The sequence below is a fragment of the Triticum dicoccoides genome, chromosome 7B (assembly GCF_002162155.2).
Source record: "Triticum dicoccoides isolate Atlit2015 ecotype Zavitan chromosome 7B, WEW_v2.0, whole genome shotgun sequence".
Lineage (NCBI taxonomy): Eukaryota > Viridiplantae > Streptophyta > Magnoliopsida > Poales > Poaceae > Triticum > Triticum dicoccoides.
The window spans coordinates 39,676,671-39,677,812 of record NC_041393.1 but is presented as its reverse complement, the minus strand read 5'-3'; positions in this window follow the sequence as shown (position 1 = coordinate 39,677,812).

Genomic DNA, 1,142 nt, shown 5'->3' with positions numbered 1-1,142 from the left:
CGGGACCTCCCATGCATGGGAGAATTGCTTTTCTCGATGTTTCTTTGATACTTCCTCCTGTCCTTTTTAGTCCGCGTATTAGATTTGTATTAAGTCAAACTATACAAAGTTTGACCAAATATATATTAAAATATATCAGCATATACAATACCAAATATATATTCCATGAAACTACATTTCATAATTAATCTAAAAACACTGATTTGGCATTGTGAGTATTGAAACTTTTTTCTATAAAGTTTGGTCAAAGTAAAGATAGTTTGACTTCGGACAAAACTTATATGCAGACTAAAAATGACCGTAGGGAGTGCAAAAGGGTATCAAAAACATCTTATATTTTTAGACAAGGGAAATACTATTTTCAGCGTGCATGCACGGCACTGTATTCCTATTGATCGGCAAATAAGGCGATGAAGATGCATGTATGCATACTTGACGGCGTCGATTGACATGGACATCACCCACGAGGGAACCCATCCACCTTTGACCTAGGCAGCCGCCACCTCCAAAAACCTAAGGTTTTCTGCCTTCCACCGGCGCCGGCGCCGGTCCGTCCCGTCTCCGGTGGCCTTAGGGCCATGGAGACGGAGTGGATCTCAGCCCTTGCTGTTGGGAGGGCTCCATTTTTAGATCTTTTTTCAAGCTTTGTTAGGGTTTGTATCCTGTTCAAGAAGGCGAGACGGCGGCGGCTCCCTGAAGATGGAATAAAGGTCTCCCCACCTAGCCCCCGTTCCGGTGATGCGTTTAGCATCATCGGTGGGCGTGTGGAGGTGTGTCTCCGGCGGATCTGTCTTTGGTGGATTTGATCGGATCTGTTCGTCGTTCGTGTTCGTTTATGTGTCCTTAGGTTGGATCCTTTTGATCTACACTCTTCATTTGCGGCGGTTGCTGTTCTGGTGTGTTGCTTCTATGGAGCCTTAGCACGACGACTTCCCGACTGTCTACTACAACAACGTTTGCCCGGCTCCGGCGAGGGAGGGGCGATGATAGCGGCGCGCCTTCGGCTCGCTTCAGTGCTTGTAGTCGTCGCTAGGTGGTCTACGGATCTGGATGTAATTTTTATTATTTTCAGTGTTCGTTGTACTACCATGATTGAAGATGAATAGATTGGAAGTTTTTCCAGCACAAAAAAAAAGAAAGAT